Consider the following 284-nt stretch of genomic DNA (forward strand, 5'->3'; position numbering starts at 1 on the left):
TTAGTAGACCACATTCTCTGTAGGACCTGGTGTCTTGTTAGTAGACCACATTCTCTGTAGGACCTGCTGTTTTGTTAGTAGACCACATTCTCTGTAGGACCTGCTGTCTTGTTAGTAGACCACATTCTCTGTAGGACCTGCTGTCTTGTTAGTAGACCACGTTCTATGTAGGACCTGCTGTCTCGTTAATAGACCATGTTCTATGTAGGACCTACTGTCTTGTTAGTAGACCACATTCTCTGTAGGACCTGCTGTCTCATTAGTAGATTACATTCTCTGTAGGA

This window comes from Limulus polyphemus, unplaced genomic scaffold (assembly GCF_000517525.1).
Source record: "Limulus polyphemus unplaced genomic scaffold, Limulus_polyphemus-2.1.2 Scaffold11146, whole genome shotgun sequence".
Classification (NCBI taxonomy): Eukaryota; Metazoa; Arthropoda; class Merostomata; order Xiphosura; family Limulidae; genus Limulus; species Limulus polyphemus.